The sequence below is a fragment of the Elephas maximus genome, chromosome 19 (genome assembly GCF_024166365.1).
Source record: "Elephas maximus indicus isolate mEleMax1 chromosome 19, mEleMax1 primary haplotype, whole genome shotgun sequence".
NCBI classification, from domain to species: Eukaryota; Metazoa; Chordata; class Mammalia; order Proboscidea; family Elephantidae; genus Elephas; species Elephas maximus.
Genome location: NC_064837.1, coordinates 24,300,608 through 24,321,108, shown reverse-complemented (window position 1 = coordinate 24,321,108; position 20,501 = coordinate 24,300,608). Strand labels below are relative to the sequence as shown.

At 40.8% G+C, this 20,501-nt stretch overlaps 1 protein-coding gene and 1 long non-coding RNA gene across 10 annotated transcripts in view; one reads left to right on the top strand and one right to left on the bottom strand.

Annotated features, from left to right (window-relative positions):
- Positions 1-20,501, bottom strand: part of LOC126063117 (uncharacterized) — a 203,606-nt gene that overhangs the window by 135,483 nt on the left and 47,622 nt on the right. For 3 of the 4 annotated variants that reach the window (XR_007514213.1, XR_007514210.1, XR_007514212.1), the window contains exon 5: positions 18,846-19,083. This is a non-coding gene — a long non-coding RNA (uncharacterized LOC126063117). Of the gene's footprint in view, positions 1-16,899; positions 19,084-20,501 lie in introns of all 4 variants that reach the window. The other variant, XR_007514214.1, reaches the window with a different exon arrangement.
- Positions 14,211-20,501, top strand: part of LOC126063115 (galectin-9C-like) — a 43,585-nt gene continuing 37,294 nt past the window's right edge. Inside the window, exon 1 of one of the 6 annotated variants that reach the window (XM_049861292.1) lies at positions 14,211-14,300. The gene's annotated coding sequence lies outside the window, so the exon portion shown is untranslated. Of the gene's footprint in view, positions 14,301-14,731; positions 15,063-15,121; positions 16,230-20,501 lie in introns of those variants that run through there. The other 5 variants (XM_049861291.1, XM_049861295.1, XM_049861294.1 and 2 more) reach the window with 5 other exon arrangements.

The window sequence follows — 20,501 nt, the reverse complement described above, 5'->3', positions numbered from 1 at the left end:
GCTTAAAAAAAAAAAAAAAAAATGTGGACCTCCTTATGATAGTAATTTTACCATTAGTACCCATTAAATGAAATAATATATGTACTTAAGAATTACACTACTGATCTTTTTCATTGTCTCTTTCCACAAATGTAGTCAATTTAACTCCTGTGCTTCCTATCCGGTGAGGTCCACATATATAGGCACCGCTTATATTGTTGAAAAAAGGTATTTTGCAATGAAGAAGTCATTGACCTTGCAAAATTCTATTACATGATCTCCGGTATCATTTCTATCACCAAGGCCATATTTTCCAACAACCAATCCTTCTTGTTTCCAACTTTCCCATTGCAATCACTAGTAATTATCAATGCATCTTAATTGCATGTTTGATCAATTTCAGATCAAGGTTCAGCTCTAGAGAAACTTTTAAAAGACTCATAACTAGGTAGAGGCTCTTTTAAGGCAACAGATAAAGGAAATTGCTGTTTTAATATAGTTATCAGAAATTGGGTAGTTCTCAACCAAAAAAAATTTTTATTTGATAATGGTCAAAAGTTTTATCTGTCTGACTAAAGTTTAATGGTTTAATTTACGAGATTTTTAAGAGCTTTAATGTTAACTAACATATAAAACAAAGAATTAGGTTTCTTGCTGTTAAAATAACAAAGTTTTCTTTGATTACTGAGTTAATCTCTTCTTTGTATTGTTTACTTCAAAGACAGAGGTTCAGTCTGGCACTAGAATAAGATTCCTGAGTCAGAAACCAAGCTACATGGCTTTAGAGAAGAAAAAGAAAAAAAAAAAGTTTTTATTTTAAGAAAATGAAGTATTGTTTCTTGGTAATTTATGATAAACTTATGACAAGTTTGAAAGCCAGGAAAAATTTTTTATAAAGAAAAAGTGCTTAAAATGTTTATTCAAATGATATAAATTACATAGAGCATGTTGTTAAAATCAAGACAAATGCCTGATTCTCTTTGGATTGAAATTTATATGTTAATGTTTCCTCTTGTGTTTTTGCCTAATGTTAGGCAGTAAATGATTGCGAACTTGATTTCAAACTATTTTTTGAATCTAGTCCAATGGATTAATTGAAGAATTACTATTCAGGTATTTAGAGACTTGATAATTTTGGAATGTTCTGGTATATCCTGACTACATGACATTATGTCTCAAGGTTACCTTGTGTTACATTTGAAGTTCTTTAAAAATGTGCTTAATGGTTATTATTGAAAATAATTTTATCTAAATGTTTTTTAACTGATTTTATTTGGCCTTTGCATTGTGCTTGTAATTGATTTCTATCAGGTCTTTCACCATTAAGAATTATGTTTATAAATTAATCATGACCATATTAAGCTTTGTCATCTACAGATAAGTTTTTACTTTGCTGATTTCCTGAAAACATTTGACCAGAATATGTCACCAAAAAATGGACTATATTAGACTTATGAAAGAGACCGCGACTAAGCTCAATCGAAATTTCTAGAACTCTTATGCAGATGCCAGTGGGTTCACAGACTGTGGTTAATTTAGCATCACATGGAACGGAAATTAACCACATAAGACTGAGTAAACAAAATGATACTATGGGTTTTATGTGAGATATTGCTGATGTTTTAAAGTCTTTCTTTCTAAAAATAAATGCTTTAAGGTCCTACTTTCTGGAGAAAAGAAACCACATTCCTCTTTTCTCCTGAATTATCTAACTAGTGAATTTAAATATTATAACTCTTAAATTAAAAGTTCCTGTTGACAAACTTAGAGTTATAAATATCACAACCAGAAAAGTGACTGAAATTTGAGTTATGATTTTACAAATTAGAACAACATTAAATTTCCTATTAGTCCTCTCAAGGAATAGTTTGTGCCTTAATAAATAAATGTTTATTTATATTAATATACAGCCTGAGGTCTTAGAAAATGTAGTTGCTGCTAAAGCGCGTGAAAAGACTAGGATCCTGACTAAGGCTAGAGAACAGGCAGACGATGCAAACCGCCTGCGTACAACCAACATCTGTTATTTTCAGATTAAGAGAGGAAGCAGTCCCTGACATGGAGCAGAACTGAGATTACAATGGGGTGGTAAAGAGAGGGCCGGACATTTACTTAAGTGTGTTATAGGCAGGATTCAGAAGAGTGTAGCCAAACCTGATTGGGTGAAGGAAATTACGCAGACAACAGAAGAGAACCCAGCAGTCTTCCTCACCAGGCTAACTGAGGCTTTTAAGAAATATACTAACACTGACTCTGAGAGCCCAGAAAGAAAGATTTTACTAGCCATACATTTTATTACCCAGTCTGCAACAGATATTAGAAAGAAGCTGCAAAAGATAGAGGCAGGGCCCCAGGCTCCACTCACACAACTGGTTGAGGAAACCTATAAGGTCTTTAATAACAGAGATCTGGCAACAGAGGACAAAATGAAAGAAAAAGCCCTGATTGTTGGCAGTAGCGCTTAAGAGCCCATCTTGAGGTAACCCTGCAGGATCTTGAAGACCAAGAACTCCATGAGAATTTCCTCATCGGCTGGTGAATATCAAGCCAGACCAATGTGGGTATTACAAAAAGAGAGGCCACTGGAAGGCGAAGAGTCCTGAGCATCCTAAAACAGCGTACCCAGTTGACTTCCCCTGGAGGCCAGTTCAGTCAGGCCCACAGCTCCTGGAGTCCATCTCAGAAGAGGAGAAAGAGTGGCCCTATTGACGAGGCCCAGAGGTCCGCTCAGCTCCCGGCTGGAAGACCGTTGCTTTTCCGCAGCAGAGCTTTGGGTTACTCTCGATGCAAGAGGTAAGGAAATTGAATTTTTACTAGACTGGAGAGTTGCCTTCTCTATTCTGACCCAAAATCCAGGCCCACTATTCATTCGTGACTGCATGGTCATTGGGGTAGACAGAAAACCTAAACTAAAAAAATTTATTTTCTCCCTTTCCTGTGAAGTGGGCCACAGAATTCTATCCCATTCTTTACTGTATATCCCTGACTGCCCCATCCCTTGTTAAAAAAACCTTTAGGGAGAGATTTATTAACTAAACTGGGTGCAACAGTATACTTAAAAAAGAGAAAACCCAATGTAGCTGTAGACAAAAGTCAGAGCTTGGGGCTACCCCTCATGTTAACTAAAGAAAAGACTCTTGAGCTTCGGAACCCATCTGCCAAAGAAGTTTTAGAACAGGTAAATCCAAAAGTGTGAGACACCACAACTCCGGGTCTGACTAAGAATAAACCTCCTGTGTTAATCAAGCTGAGACCCAATACACCCTATCCCTGGAGGAGACAAAACCCTCTAAAACCAAAAGCCCAAGAGGGAATGAGGCCAGTGTTAGAACATTACTTACTCAAGAGACCACCCAATATACCTGGATGCACTTACCTCAAGGTTTTAAAGACTATCCTTACTTAGAAATGCCCTGGCTGGTGACTTGAAAGAATTCCAGTTGCCAGATATGATATTATTATAATATATAGATGATATATTAATTACCAGTCCAACTAAAGAAAGTTCAGAGAAGAATACTATATTAGCGTTACACTTCTTGAGAGGATGAAGATATCGTGTGTCCCCAAAAAGGGCTCAAATCTCTCAACAGCAAGTACAGTACCTGGGTTTTATACTGACCCTGGGGAAACAGATGCTGGCTCTAGAGCAAAAGAAAATTATCACTGCCCTACTGGCACTTACCACCAAAAAACAGTTTAGGGGCTTCCTGGAGATGGCTAGATTTTGCCCAATCTAGATATGGCCTTATAGCAAGACCTCTGTATAAGGCCCTTAAAAGAAAAGAAAGAGCTCCCTTAGATTAGACCCTGGAATGTCAACATGCTTTTGATAAACTAAGGACAGAATTAGAGAAAACACCAGCCTTAGGGCCCCCAGATGTATGTGAGTCATTTTTGCTCTATTTTATGATTTGTTTATGGGAAAGTTTCCCTAAAAGATGTTTTCCAAGAGTGTCCTCGTTATCATCTTTATACCTCAGAGCCCAATTGATGTGTCCTTGTGAGTCTTTGTGAGGCTAGCTCCAGCTGGTCACATTTTAGGACAAGGAATAATGGCTCCAATATTATCTCCTAAATCATGCCCTCCTTTTATTCAGGTATCGGAGCTACCACATCGATGATCAATACCTGGACTTAGTTGAACTTTCCTAGATGGCAGCCACAGCAGGCTTCTTCAACTCATGGTGCTGGTTTTTCATCAGATACTATCTGGTTCTTCACTAGGATCTTAAGTAAGAGCAACGTTCTCATCAATCACGTTACCAAAGTGACCCAACTCAATGTACATCAACATTTTAGCCTGAGGCCTTCATTTGCCTTTTCAGTGTATAAGACAATCCCAGGAAACCCAGTGCCGTCGAATAGAATGTAAGTTTTATTATGCCTAATACTATCAGGATGTAGACTAAGAATATTACTATTCCTTGCTATTTATCCCATAGCCAAACCAAACCAAACCCGTTGCCATCGAGTCAATCCCTACTCATAATGACCTTACAGGAGATAGTAGAACTCTCCCATAGAGTTCACAAGGAGTGCCTGGTGTATTCAAACTGCCGGCCTTTTGGTTAACAGCCATAGAACTTAACCACTATGCCACCAGGGATTCCATTTGTCCCATAGCAATTGATAAATTTCTTAAAGATTTCTCCAATTTGACTATGCCATGAAAAAAAAAGTAGAAATTAAAGCTACCAACCATACCCTGAGTGTTGGACCAATGAGTTTTCCTCTGACTTTCATGTTACAATGTACAACAATTTAACAGCACCTTTCCAATATTTGGAAACCCTGGTGGTGTAGTGGTTAAGAGCTCAGCTGCTAATCAAAAGATCGGTGGTTCGAATCCACCAGGAGCTCCTTGGAAACTCTATGGGGCAGTTCTACTCTGTCACAATGAGTCGGAATTGACTCATTGGCAATGGGTTTGGTTGGTTCCAATATTTACTAGCATCGTTAATATGAATATCTAAAGATAATCCTAAAGGTCCCAAAGTGCATTGCCAGGAATCTAAACAAGAGATTGCCCACGTAAATTCACTATCAGTTGGAAAGAAATCACTAAAACTAGTATAATTGGATCTACCACACAAAAACATACATCCGTAAAGAGCACACGAAGTTTATCTAGAGAAAGTAGAAAGTATAGAAAAACTTACATGTGACAACCAAGTTTCCATTAGAGAATACATGATTAGCAAAATAATACAGGATGGACCTCTTCTGTTGCAGGTCTTCAGCTAATCTCTTTAAAACATACTAAGTGTTCTTCCCAAAGGCAAGTTGCCTGTAATGGATTGAATTGTGTCCCCCAAAAATATGTGTCAACTTGGTTAGGCCTTGTGGGGTTGTCTTCCATTTTGTGATTTTCCTATGTGTTATAAATCATAATCATAAATCATAAGAGGATTAGGGTGGGATGTAACACCCTTCCTCAGGTCACATCCCTGATCCAATGTAAAGGGAGTTTCCCTGAGGTGTGGCCTGTACCACCTCTTATCTTACAAGAGACAAAAGGAAAGGGAAGCAAGCAGAGAGCTGGGGACCTCACACCACAAAGCAAGAAGCACTGGGAGCAGAGTGTGTCCTTTGGACCCGGGGTTCTTGTGTAGAGAAGCTCCTAGTCCAGGGGAAGATTGATGAGAAAGACCTTCCTCCAGAGCTGACAGAAAGAGAAAGCCTTTCACTGGAGCTGATGCCCTGAATTCAGACTTCTAGCCTACTAGACTGAGAAAACAAATTTCTCTTTGTTAAAGCCATCCACTTGTGGTATTTCTGTTATAGCAGCACTAGATAACTAAGACACTGTCCCTCCTTGGTTTACGTATTAACAGTCATGATCACATTTTCAGAAGCAGAAGTGGAGCCTAAGACAAAATGGAGTCTGAGCCATGAGGTCAATCTCTTCTGAGAACCTGGTTGGCCTTTTTAAGATACATAAATTTCTGCATAGTAAGAGGGTGAGCGTTTGATTACAAACATTAGACAGGTATTTTACATGATACTTTCTTGAAGACTAATTAAACTGATTACTGATTTACCCTAAGCATAACTCTCAGTCTGATCTTTGGAGTCAGTTTCCCAACACAGAACCCTTCAAAAAAAGTACAATGCCCAGAGCAAACTGGTCTTACTAGTTTATCTGGACCACTGTTTGACTCAAAAGTGGCTTCAGGAACCAGTCTTTTTTCTCAAAACTTCAGGTTCAAAAGGACACCCAAAGGGCAATAGCATGTGTGGGTTACCCTAACCTCCACAAAAGCCAGAAATCTGAATTCCAGGAGAGTTACAACTCTTTTGTCACTCCCTCTTTGGATCATAATCTTGTTATACAATCTTTGATCAAAAATGCTCAATAAATTGTAATTGGGCACAGTCTGTAATTGGGCACAATTTTAAGATTGCAGGCACCATTCAGCAAACTAGGAGGCAGAACAGAAACACAAACAATAATATTAGGACAATAGTCTGAATAACAAATGAAACCATGTCCCTAAGGTCTTTGAACCAAGGAAACAAATCTCATGAAGTGTTTGTCTACACATAAGCAGCATCATTAACTGCTTTTTACATGCCTCAACAACAACTATATTCTGCAAAACCTAAGATTGCATATTAATATAAACACAGCAACATTTATCTATGAAGGCACAAGCTGTTTCTTGAGAGACTAACAGGAAATCTAATACTATTCCATTTTGTAAAATCATAGCTCAAACTTCACACACTTATCTGGTTATGGTATTTACAATTTGCTAAAAGGACCCTATAGGACAGACTAGAACTGCCCCACAGAGTTTCTGAGGAGAGCCTGATGGATTTGAACTGTCAACCTCTTGGTTAGCAGCTGTAGCTCTTAACCACTACGCTACCAGGGTTTCCAGTTTACCAATAAAAACAAAAAAAAAAACCCAAACCCAGTGCCATCGAGTCGATTCCGACTCATAGCAACCCTATAGGACAGAGTAGAACTGCCCCATAGAGTTTCCAAGGAGCACCTGGCGGATTAGAACTGCTGACCCATTGGTTAGTAGCTGTAGCACTTAACCACTATGCCACCAGGGTTTCCAGTTTACCAATAGGAACTTCTAATTAGAGAGTTACAATATCTAAACCCATTAGTTAAATAATTTAGGAGAAAGAAAAATGATTTCTTATATCCAGAAAGTAGGACCTTAAAACATCAGCAATATTCCCACGTGAAACCCGTTGACTTAGTCTTATGTAATTTCTGTTCCACGTGATTCTGGATCAGCCACAGTCTTTGAACCCATCAGCTTCTACTATGTGAGTTCTGGAAACTTTTTTTTCTTTTTAATAATAACAATTACAGTTTTATTATAAAAGACGTGAAAGAAGAAATGCATAGGGCAAGGTCTGGGAGGGTCCCCAACGTGAACCTTCTGTGTCCCCAAGGTCACCTTACCCTCCCAGTGCCTCAATGTCTATCAACAACCGGGAAGTTTCAGTGTCCATAGTTTTCATTGGAGTTTCATTACGTAGCCATGATTGAGTGAGTTGTCCACATTGTGTAACTCAATCTCCAGCTTCCCTCCAATCCCTGGAGATCAGGCTGACATGCATGGTGCATTTTTCTGGCATGGCCTGGTCCCACCCAAAATGAATTGTTCATTAATATAAATTCTCAAATGTGATGTGGCACTCTCATTAATAACAAAAACCTTTCAATCACCTGGAAAATCCCAAAGGTTTAGCAACCTCCCAGGAACTGGGGACAAAGACCAAATTCTTTGTGTAAAGTACTTCTTCACTTCATACTGACCAACAGCAATTCTCTCTCCACCAACCACTGAGGCCCTGGAGGCTATGGGATGTGATGAAAGAAGTGCCCATCTGATGGGGACAGAGTTCTAAACACTCAGTAAACCAAAAAAAACCAAACCCACTGCCGTTGAGTCGACTGCAACTCATAGCGACCCTATAGGACAGAGTAGAACTGCCCCATAGAGTTTCCAAGGAGCGCCTGGTGGATGTGAACTGCCGACCTTTTGGTTAGCAGCCATAGCGACTGGAATTGTGTGGGCCTTGAAGCATGCACATTTACTAGAGGAAGCATGATCTTATGGCTGCCATCAGAAATTAGGAAGCAAACACTAAATCAAATGACTGTGCTGGGTTGACTGGCACTCTGGCTTTTCAGTTCTGCCAAGTCATTTTCCTAGACCCCTCTGGTCCAATAAAGTTCTGGAAAATTCTTGAGGGGGAGTTTTTAGTAGTCAAATCTCAGAGGTGCCTAAGGAGCACCTACACCACAGGGACAGTTTTGGTTCTGGACCTCAGTCAGAAATTCATAACATGAGAAGGATCTGAGTCCAAGCAGGAATACTCTTACACCCAGATGGTACTTGTTTTATATGTTTCTATGTTGTATGTTGTTGTTAGGTGTCGTAGAGACATTTCCAATTCATAGCAACCCTATGTACAACAGAATGAAACACTGCCTGGTCCTGCACCATCTGACAACAGTAGGTTGTGTTTGAGCCCATTGTTGCAGCCACAGTTGCAATCCAACTCATTGAGAGTCTTCCTCCTTTTTGCTGACCCTCTACTTTACCAAGCATGGCGTCTTTTTCCAGGGATTGGACCCTCCTGATAACATGTCCAAAGTAAGTGAGACAGAGTCTCACCATCCTTGCTTCTATGGAGCATTCTGGCTGTACCTCTTCCAAGACAGGTTTATTCATTCTTCTGGCAGTTTGTGGTACATTCAATATTCTTCACCAATACCATAATTCAAATGCATCAATTCTTCTTTGGTCTTCCTTATTCATTGTTTAGTTTTCACATGCATGTGAGGTGATTGAAAAGGCTATGGCTTGAGTCAGGTGCACCTTAGTCCTCAAGGTGACATATTTGCTTTTTGACTTAAACAATCTCAAATCCCATAAGGTGTAAGACTCTATTATGCTTTCAAACACATATGTATAAGCGCTCATGATCTGAACTCAGAAATAAAAATACATCTACCTCTGTGAGGCTCTTTAACATCAATTACAAGTTACTGTTGTTAGGTGCCGTCGAGTCAGTTCCGACTTATAGCGACCCTATGCACAGCAGAACGAAACACTGCCCGGTCCTGTACCATCCTTACAATCGTTGTTATGCTTGAGCTCATTGTTGCAGCCACTGTGTCAATTCACCTCATTGAGGGTCTTCCTCATTTCTGCTGACCCTGTACTTTGCCAAGCATGATGTCCTTCTCCAAGGACTGATCCCTCCTGACAACATGTCCAAAGTATGTAAGATGCAGTCATCATTGCTTCTAAAGAGCATTCTGATTGTACTTCTTCCAAGACAGATTTATTCATTCTTTTGGCAGTCCGTGGTATAGTCAATATTCTTCGCCAACACCACAATTCAAAGGCATCAATTCTTCTTGGGTCTTCCTTATTCATTGTCCAGCTTTCACACTCATATAAAGCAATTGAAAATACCATGGCTTGGGTCAGGCACACCTTAGTCTTCAAGGTGATGTCTTTGCTTTTGAACACTTTAAAGAGGTCCTTTCAGGAGATTTACCCAATGCAACGAGTCTTTTGATTTCTTGACTGCTGCTTCCATGGTTGTTGATTGTGGATCCAAGTAAAATGAAATTCTTGACAGCTTCGATCTTTTCTCCGTTTATCATGATGTTGCTCATTGGTCCATTTGTGAGGATTTTTGTTTTCTTTATGTTGAGGTGCAATCCATACTGAAGGCTGTGGTCTTTGATCTTCATTAGTAAGTGCTTCAAGTCCTTTTCACTTTCAGCAATCAAGGTTGTGTCATCTGCATAACGGAGGTTGTTAATGAGTCTTCCTCCAGTCCTGATGCCCCATTCTTCTTCGTGTAGTCCAGTTTCTCGGATTATATTTGCTTAGCATACAGACTTAATAGGTATGGTGAAAGAATACAAACCTGACACACACCTTTCCTGATTTTAAACCACTCAGTATCCCCCTGTTCTGTCTGAACAACTGCCTCTTGATCTATGTAAAGTTTCCTCATGAGCACAATTAAGTGTTCTGAAATTCCCATTCTTTGCAATGTTATCCATAATTTGTCATTATTCACACAGTAAAATGCCTTTACATAGTCAATAAAACACAGGTAAACATTTTTCTGGTATTCTCTGCTTTCAGACAGGATCCATCTGACATCAGCACTGATAACCCTGCTTCCACATCCTCTTCTGAAACCAGCCTGAATTTCTGGCAGTTTCCTGTTGATATATTGCTGCAGCTGTTTTTTTAACGATCTTCAGCAAAATTTTGCTTGTGTGTGATATTAATGATATTGTTCTATAATTTCCATATGCAGTTGGATCACCTTTCTTGGGAATAGGCATCAATATGGATCTCTTCCAGTCAGTTGGCCAGGAAGCTGTCTTCCATATTTCTTGGCATAGACGAGTGAGCACCTCCAGCACTGCATCCATTTGTTGAAACATCTCAATTGATATTCCGTCAGTTCCTGGAGCCTTGTTTTTTACCAGTGCCTTCAGTGCAGCTTGGACCTCTTCCTTCAGCACCATCCGTTCCTGATCACGTGCTTTCTCTTGAAATGGTTGAACATTGACTAATTCTTTTTGATATAATGACTCTGTGTATTCCTTCCATCTTCTTTTGATGCTTCCTGTGTCTTTTAATATTTTCCCCATAGAATCCTTCGCTATTGCAACTTGAGGCTTGAATTTTTTCTTCAGTTGTTTCAGCTTGAGAAATGCCGAGGGTGTTCTTCCTTTTTGGTTGTCTATCTCCAGCTCTTTGCACTTGTCATTATAATACTTTACTTTGTCTTCTCAAGCCACACTTTGAAATCTTCTGTTCATTTCTTTTACTTCATCATTTCTTCCTTTTGCTTTAGGTGCTAGACGTCCATGAGCAAGTTTCAGAGTCTCCTCTGACATCCACCTTGGTCTTTTCTTTCTTTCCTGTCTTTTCAATGACCTCTCTATTTCTTCATGTATGATTCCTTGATGTCATTCCACAACTCATCTGGACTTAGGTCACTAGTGTTCAATGTGTCAAATCTATTCTTGAGATGGTCTCTAAATTCAGGTGGGATATACTCAAGGTCATATTTCAGCTCTCGTGGACTTGCTCTGATTTTCTTCAGTTTCAGCTTGAACTTGCATATGAGCAATTGATGGTCTGTTCCCTGGTCTTGTTCTGACTGATGACATTGAGATTTTCCATCATCTCTTTCCACCAAAAAAAAAAAAAAAAACCCACTGCCATTCCACAGATATAGTCAATTTGATTCCTGTGTTTTCAATCTGGTAAGGTCCATGTGTATAGTCGCCATTTATGTTGGTGAAAGAAGGTATTTGCAGTGAAGAAGTCCTTGGTCTTGCAAAATTCTATCATTTGATCTCCGGCATTGTTTCTATCACCAAGGCCATATTTTCCAACTACCAATCCTTCTTCATTTCCAGCTTTTGCATTCCAATCACCAGTAATTGTCACTGCATCCTGATTGCATATTTGATCAGTTTCAGATTGCAGCAGCTGATAAAAATCTTCTATTTCTTCATCTTTGGCCTTAGTGGTTGGTGCGTAAATTTGAATCATAGTTGCACTAACTGGTCTTCCTTGTAGGCGTATGGATATTAGCCTATCACTGACAGCGTTGTACTTCAGGATAGATCTTGAAATGTTCCTTTTGATGATGAATGCAACACCATTCCTTTTTAAGTTATCATTCCCGGCATAGCAGACTATATGATTGTCAGATTCAAAATGGCCAATATCAGTCCATTTCAGCTCACTAATGCCTAGGATATTGATGTTCATGTGTTCCATTTCATTTTTGATGATTTCCAATTTTCCTAGATTCATACTTTGTACATTCCAGGTTCTAATTATTAATGGATGTTTGCAGCTATTTCTTCTCGTTTTGAGATGTGCCACATCAGCAAATGAAGGTCCCGGAAGCTTTACTCCATCCACGTCATTAAAGTCAACTCTACTTTGAGGAGGCAGCTCTTCCCCAGTCATCTTTTGAATGCCTTCCAACCTGGGGGGCTCATCTTCCTGCACTATATCAGACAATGTTCCGCTGCTATTCATAAGGTTTTCACTGGCTAATGCTTTTCAGAAGTAGACTGCCGGTCCTTCTTCCTAATCTGTCTTAGCCTGGAAGCTCAGCTGAAACCTGTCCTCCACGGGTGACCCTACTGGTATCTGAATACCGGCGGTATAGCTTCCAGCATCAGAGACACATGCAAGCCCCTACAGTAAGACAAGCTGATAGACACGTAGGGGCGCAAGTCACTAGAAACCTGAAAATCACTACAAAGTAATGGAGAAATTTTTGAGCTTAGACATAGAAGGTTATAAAGTATATAAAGAATGTAAATAACTTTTCAATTCACTTTGACCTAGCATGCTGTGATATAAGAAAACAACATAGTTAATCTCTAAACAATCTCTCATATCTCTAATCTTGAAGAAAAGATGCATTGTTGGACTAGTTTCTAACCCTGGAGAAAAGAGATAATATACCAGTCTTTGATGTCCCATTGGCCCTTTTCATGTGGCGTGAAGTTGACAAATTCACATATAAACCTTAATTTCTGCTCATTCACTGAGAGAAGGCAGAAATAGAACTGAGATTCTGTCTGGCACCATTGAGCTTGGACCCTAGCTACAAGGGTCAAGTCATGGTTAAGTCTTCCTTCAGAGATCTCTTGTTAAAGGTAAATACCTGAAGTCTAAATATTTGGACCCTAATCATTGAATCATTGAACTCATATTGTAATTGTTACTGTTAATTCTGATTCTCTTGTTCGCAACGAATGTTGTGAGTTCTTACTTGCATGCCTTGTCATGCCTACCTTGCGATGAACTAAACGAGTTGATGCAGGTCAAACCTGAAGATCTCCCTATTGTTTTCTAAGGTAAAATCCTCCAAAACAGAACACCAGGAAAGGAGGAGGCTCAGTCATTGAGTCCAGGTTTGACCAGTCAGTTTCTGTGAAGGAGGCTAGAAAACAGAGCTAGGGCCTAAAGTAGATGATGGACAAAGACAGACCATGTATTATTGGATGTGTTAGAGTTAAGTAGGATTTTTTTTTGTTGTACTTTAGATGAAGGTTTACAGAACAAACTAACTTCTCATTGAACAATTAGTACACATATAGTTTTGTGACATTGGTTACCAACTGCACTACATGTCAGCACTCTCTTTTCGACCTTGGGTTTCCTGTTACCAGCTTTCCTGTTAGTTCCTTCCTTTTACTTTCTTTCCCTGGGCCAGTGTGCTCCGTTAGTCTTGTTTTGTTTTATGGGCCTGTCTTATCTTTGACTGAATGGTGAACCTCAGGAGTGACTTCATTACTGAGCTAAAAGAGTGTCCAGTGGCCACACTGTTGGGGTTTCTTCAGCATCTGTCAGACCAGTAACTCTGGTCTTATTCTGTCAGTTAGAAATTTTTTTCTACATTTTTCTCCAGCTCTGTCTGGGACCCTCTATTGTGATCCCTGTCAGAGCAGTCAGTGGTGGTAGCCAGGCACCATATAGCTATGCAAGTTCTGGAAAGCTTGATTCAGTCTAGTCACAGTCCTTTTCACATATCCAATATAGTCCATCTTTTTGTTGAGATATTGTGGTCAAACGTTTCACCAAATCAGCAAAGTAAAAACTTATCTGCAGATGACAAAACTTAATATGGCCATTATAACCCAACAAGAATGGGTCCTGCCTGCAGCAACCCTGGAGTCAATTGAGAGACGCCAGGACTTTGAGAAAGAGAAAGTGGACTTTTCTGCAAGCCAGTCAAGCAAGGAGCTCGGAGATTAAGTCTCATATCAAGCTCTCAAAGTTTGGGGATATTAGGACAGTTATAGAGTTCAGAATAGGGAACTTACATATATATGCAACTACATATAATTCATGAAGTTTCTGGGAACAAGCCAGCGATTTCAGGAACTAATTAGCATGTATGGGGTACAGTGGGGATGCAATATGGTGGCTGCAGTGTATGACACATGAAGTTTACCTAAGGCCAGCTTTGGGGCTTATTGCTCATGTCCGAATGGAGGCAGAGCAGTTGGTGAGTAGCTAAGCGGCCTTGAGCAGAGAAGCAATAAGACAGCTTTCTGTTATCACACAGAAATGTCTTATCAGGAACTCACAGGCAGGGGGATGATGGGAGGAGGGAGAACAGTTTAACCCTATCAGTTAATTCCAGGAGGAGGAGGAGTTTAACCCTGTCAGTTACATTCCCTCCTCTGGTTTTCAGGGTCTTCAGTCTTGAAGATAGATGTTGATGTAGGTGGTGGCCCAGGCCTCCAGGACTTTTGAGCTTGCTGACTGGTAAGCATGTGAGTTGTAAGCTCTGAGGTTTGTTGAGTTATGGGGAACTGGATGGGACGCCTGAAGGAGCATGATGTTCACGGCTGTTAGGCAATTTTGAATGAACCTAGTAAGACAGTATAAGAGGCAAGGCAAACACAGATTCATAAAAGAATTATCGGCTGAGTGACAAGGAGCCAGAGCCAGTGGAAACTGGGAACCAGGGAAGTTATCTGTGACCACCAGTAAGATGGAGTTTTTAGCTGCTGTAAAAAAAGGAGGAAGAACACAATGATTGCCAAGACACTAAAGGCCATGTAAACATTAAGAGCGGAATTCTGATGGAAGGTATCCCAGTTGGAGGGGCACAGGTTAGGCAGTAGCTTTGGTTTCCTTTTTAAACAGGTATTTTCAGTCCTGCACAGGCTTACAGATTCAGTTGTTTTGTTGGGGTTGTTCTTGTTGGAGAGGAGCTTCCAGGGACAGTGCATGTTTGAGGCCAGTGTGAGGCACCCAAGCTTTGATGTTTTCCAGTTTATCTGCAGAGTGGGTGGCTAAAAGAACAACATACGGTCCAGTCCATTGGGGCTCAAGGGGCTCCACTTTCCAGGTTTTCAGCAGAACTTGCTTACTAGGCTGGAATGGGTGAAGCTGGCCATCAGCAAGATGTTTCAGAGGGCTCAGAGCAGGCCTGTGAATAGAAGATAGGACACCAGACAAAGACAATAAACATTTTCGGAGAGCAAGCTCCCTGGTGACAGAAACCTGAGTATTGGCTTGAAGGCAAGTAATTTTTAAGAAATTGTTTTCCATACATGATTTTAAAAAGCACTCAATTTGAGCCCACTTCTGGAAGTGACCTGTACTCACAAAAGGCCTAAGGACAAAGCTCAGGGCCAGGTTATTTTTGTTTCTTGACAGATTTTGGCAATTTGGTTTTTTTGCTTGATTTATCTTTCCAACTTTTCTGCTTGGCTGTGGTTTCCAGGCTGAGTACAAGTTCCAGGTAATTCTTAAAAGTTTAGAGACTTTTTGTGTAATTTGCAAGGTGAAGTGAGATCCGTTGTCATTTCCGATCATTGCAGGCAGGCTGCACTTGGGAATGAAGGAGCCGTTTTGTAGCTTTTGATGTTTTCTGTTTTACGAGGGTCATTTATGAAAATCCATTTTTGTTCTCCTTTCAGCTATTTGTTTGAGATCTCCAATAATGTAATTTGAGCTGTTTTTGGAAGCTGTAGAGGGTTAAGTCTGGGTTTGAAATGGGCTGGTCAGACAAGTCCGGCCAACTGCGATAGACTTCTTCAGCAGTTTGGAGACAGTCATCCGCTGGCTCACCTGCAGCGTTTGTTGGTAACTGGCTGGCTGGGTTCAGGGTAGAAGTTACCTTGAGCGTGACCTCTGGATTATCCAGGGGCTGGGCTTGGTAGTGGGCCAGTCAGCCTGCTGTGGGCCAGAGCCTGCTTTTCTGTTCCAGTATGGTGAGAACTGTATGAGTCACAAACACAGTCACAGGCTGACCAAAGGTAAACTTTCCAGTCATCCCTGAGGGACTGGATCTAGAAGTTTAGAAAAATATGCTGCTGGTCTTTTTCAAGGACCCAGTTGTTGAATTAAACCTCTGCTGCGACTCCCTTCATTTCATGTACCTGCAGTTTGATGGCCTTTCTGAGGTCTGGAAGTCCAAGTGCCAGGGCAAAGCCTAGCTTTTCCTTGATTTTCAAGAAGACTTACTGACCTTTGTCTGTCCTTGTCTGTCAGAGTCCTTCCTCCAGTGGCTTCACAGAGAGGCTTTGTTATTAACCTAAAGTTTGGGACCTAAATCCTGCAAAAACCAGCCATACCTAGAAAGCCTCCATGTTGCCTCTGGATGGTTGGGGTGGAGATGTGGAGGATCTCCTGCTTGGGCCCTGGCAGCAGGGCCCCTCGACCTAGAGAAATCTGGAAACCTAGGTGAGTTACCTTTTATTGTGAGATTTGAGCCTTGGCAGCAGACACTCCAATAACTGGTCTGGGCTAGAAAGTTCAAAGTTAGAGTTGTGTTTTTAGCTGAGTCCTCTTTGGTAGGACTAGGGACAAGGAGGTCACCTACATACTGAAGGAGACCCCGAACCATCTGTAGACCCCGGAGATCTTTTGCCAGGGCTGTTCCAATAAGAGTGGGGCTATTTTTGAACCCCTGAGGGAAAACAGTCCAGCAATATTGTTCCCTCACCCCCCACCCCCTCGCCCTGCAATACGGTTCCTCTCATTCAAAGGCAAAGATTTCCTGAGATACAGGGCTGAAAGGAATGAGATGAAGGTATCTTTCAGGTCTAGGACAGTAAACCAGGCATAGTCTGGAGACAGGGAGGTTAGAAGGACATGAGTGTTTGGAACTATAGGGCACAGGTCTTCAGTTACCGGACTGACCGTACAAACCGATATTCTCCTGTTTCTGGCTTTTTTATCAGGAGCACTGGAGTGTTGAAAGTGGGTTTACACTGGCTGAGGAGCACCCTTACAGACGTCTTTTTTTTTTAACCTGATTACTTGCATAGCTTGGGGAGAAAGTGATCCTTTTAGGTGATTCAAAATAGGTTGTTTCTGTATCAACAAGAAAATCTACATGGTTATTTCCCACCTGTAATGTAACCAGGGACTCGGTGGATGAAGCTTGGAGGTGGGTGGATGACCCCAGTGCTCGTCAGTCTGAACCTTCAGGCTGGGCAGATTGAAGCATCTCAGGGGCAGCTGGGCTTCTGCTGGGTTTCTGGTTCTGCCATTCCTTCCATCAGGGCCCCTCCTGTTTACAATAAGAACACTGATTCCGACCTAGTGCAGGGAGGCTTCTTGACAGTGCCTGAGGCAGATGTCCCTTCGGATGGTTATGTTGGCCTGGTTCAAAAGGCCGCCAATCCAGAGTGACCAAGAGAAAAGCTGCTTGCAGTTTGGACCTGGTCTCTGTTGGTGTACACTTTACAAGCTATTTTAATTAATCATGCTAGCTCATTCCTAGACTCTCCTCGGCTTTTTGTAACTTTTTTCTAGTGTCTGGTGCACTTTGCCCAATAAATACCATGTTTATCATTTTTGCTTTCTCTGGGCTTTATGGGTCCACATCTGTACTTTGCTGGAATGCAGCAAAAACTCTTTCAAGGAAGGTAGATGGATCCTCAGTTGGTTCTTGACAGACCTCTTAAGCCTTATTTAAATTTCTTTTGGAGCGGTTCATTTTAACCCTGTAATAAGACAAGTTCGAAAATGGTTCAGCCTGCCATTTCCCAGAGGATTATTAGGGTCTGAGCTAGGCTTAGAAGAAGGTATTGCTAGATCGGGAGCTTGCTGAATAGGGTTGTTGGGCTGATGGAGGGGCTCTGCTTCTTCCCTGGCTTTTCCTGAGACTGATCTCCGCTCCTCCAGGCTCAAAGGAATATCCGAGAGTACCTGACAGTCAGCCCAGGCAGGGATATGAGTGGCAAAGATGGAAGTAAAATGATCTGCCGTATGTTTCGGATCCTCTCCATAAGGGAGGGAATTGTTTTCTCCAATTGAACAAATCAGATGTAGAGAATGGAGTGGGACTAATCTTGGAGTTCTGTTTTCCTCCTGCCCAGCAGGAACCTGTCTTAGTGGAAGCCCTGTTGCCTGTTGCCTTGTTTCAGGTAGGGAAGGCCCCTATCCGAAAGTTGTACCACTTCACGTTTGCGGCAGAGAAGCCATTTCTGAGGTTGGCTCACCCGCCCCAGGCTGACTGGTAAATAACAAGGGTGGGGCTGACCGAAGGAAGAGGGGAAAAATCATCTTCCCCTGGGGAATCAAAGACCCTTTGCCTCTTTACCTCAGTTTAAACCATAGTTTTACATTGCATTTCAATGTTTTTGTTGTTATATAAGGACATAAAAGCATCAACATTCATTTTCACATCTCAGTTATTTTCCAGAGTGCAAAACGAATCTAACTGGAGAATAGTGTTACAATTTAGGGAGCAATTTTGAGGCTAACATTCCCCATCAGCCAATTGATATTGTGGCCACGCAACGTTGCAGAAAAACTTCATCCTACCTTTTTTTCATAGGATCATAAACAAACAAAAAATCCCAATTACTTAGGATGCATCCTAGGGGGCTGCCCTTTGGTATATCTTATGTGTCCCCATACCTGAGCCCAGGCCAAAACCAGAAACCAGAAAAACCAGGACCTAGGCTAAAAACAGAAGTACTAGAACCACAACGATCAAGGTGAAGAGGGGTTTCTTATGACCAGAATAGGATAACCCTCAACCACCCAGATTCTGACAGAAAGGGCAGTTCTCTTGGGCTTGCACTGTCATGACCCTCAACCACCCAGATTCTGACAGAAAGAGCAGTTCTCTTGGGCTTGCACTGTCATGACCCTCAACCACCCAGATTCTGACAGAAAGAGCAGTTCTCTTGGGCTTGCACTGTCATGACCCTCAACCACCCAGATTCTGACAGAAAGAGCAGTCCTCCTGGGCTTGCCCCTGTCTCCTAAGTCACTAAGCCCCTCAGAAGCCCTTAGGTACATGTGACACCAATCACACAGTATTCAACAGATTAGAAACCTTACCCAGAGTCTGTTTCTCAGTCTCAAAAGGAGCCACCATGTGTCCGGGGACAGTTCTGACTGTGAAGGTTGGTTCTGCCATGCCCTCCTGTAGAACTTAGCCAGTGTGCACTGAGGGGAGGCTGACATGCCCCAGGAGCCAGGCAGCCTAAGTTAGAAGCAGAATAAAGGTCCCACCTGGTCGCCAGAATTTGTAACTTGATGGGAATGGGTCCTGCCTGATGTGACTCCTCGACAAGACCTTTGAGAAAGAGAAAGTGCAGTTTATTGCATGCCAGTCAAGCACGGAGCTCAGAGACTAAGTCTCAAATCAAGCTCTCCATGGTTGGGGGTTTTAGGACAGTTATAGGGTTTGGGATAGGGAAATTTTACATAATTCATGAAGTTTCTGGGAATAGGCAGACAATTTCAGGAACTAACTAACATGTATGGGGGTGCAATATGACGGCTGGTGGGTATGACACATGAAGTTTATCTAAGGCCAGCTTTGTGGCTTATTGCTCATGTCTGAAAGGAGTGGGGGAGGGGTCGGTTGGTGAGTAGGGAAGGGGCCTTGAGCAGTGAAGCAGTAACACAACTTTGTGTTGTTACACAGAAATGTCTTAGCATGAAGTCACAGGTGGAGGGGGAGAGGGTAATGGGAGAAGGGGAAACGAACAGTTTAACCCTGTCAGTCACACCATGATTAATTTATAAAAATAATACTCTTAATAGTGAAAGACCTGATAGAAATTCATTATAAGCATAATGTAAAGACCAAATAAAATCAGTTAAACTTTAGACAAAAGTATTTCTAAATATAATCATTAGCCTTATTTTCAAAGAGCTTCAGATATAATACGTTACATAATAACATTGAGACATACTACCGTATGGTCAGGATATACCAACATACCAAGATTATCAAGTCTCTAAAAATACCTGAATAGTAATAAAAAAAAACTTCATAGATAAACAATGTGAATTCCCTAGTCAAAGTATTGCCTTTGATGATGCTAGATTAAAAAAAAAATAAAGTTGCAGCCAAGTTAGCATTTTAAAAAAAATAAAATAAAATTATGACATAATATTATGCATTTGCTGTCTAATATTAGATAAAAACGTAACAAGAAATACTAACAGATAAATTTTAACCCAAAGAGAATCAGGCATTTTTCTTGATTTTGACAACAGCTTCCATGTAATTTATAACAGATTAAATAAAACTTTTTAACACTTTTCCTTAATACAAATTTTCATGGCTTTCCATGAAGTTTCCAAGTTGTCAGGAGTTTATTACAGGACACTGAGAAACAATACTTAAGTTATTTAGCCAAAGATCTTAAAGGTAAAAACCTTAGCTTTTTTTTTTCTTTCTCAAACCATGCGGCTTGGTTTTCGACTCAGGAATCTGATTCTAATGAGAGACCCACACTTTGCCTTCGAGGCAGATTACACAAACATTAAATTAACCCTTCGATTCAGTAACTGAAGAAAATTTTGTTATCTTAACAGTGAGAAACCCAATTCTTAGTTATATATGCTATTTAACATCAAAAGCTCCTAAAAAGTTCACAAATTAAACCACGAAACTTTAGTCAGATAGATAAAACTTTTGACCATATCAAATAATTATTTTTTTAAATAAGCCTCTTAAACATTGTCTTTGTTGCATACCTA